Below are 236 nucleotides of genomic sequence, written 5' to 3'. Positions count from 1 at the left end.
CTGCCACCCTCTCTCGCCCCCAAAACTTCCTTGCATTCACTCCTCCCTTCCCACTTTAAGCCCCACATCTGTCCCTTCCCACTTCCCTCCTCTTCTCCCTTAAACTTCTCCACCTCCTTCACTCCCTTGTCCTCTTCCCTCCCTCTCCCATCTCCCCTTTTCTCTTCTTTTCTCTCGCTTCTTGGTACTCTGCTTGCAAAGGCTCAGGTCAATAAACGGCATAACAGGTGAAAAAA

This window comes from Penaeus monodon, chromosome 27 (genome assembly GCF_015228065.2).
Source record: "Penaeus monodon isolate SGIC_2016 chromosome 27, NSTDA_Pmon_1, whole genome shotgun sequence".
Taxonomy (NCBI): domain Eukaryota; kingdom Metazoa; phylum Arthropoda; class Malacostraca; order Decapoda; family Penaeidae; genus Penaeus; species Penaeus monodon.
The sequence above is the reverse complement of the archived record's forward strand: the minus strand, read 5'-3'. Positions refer to the sequence as shown.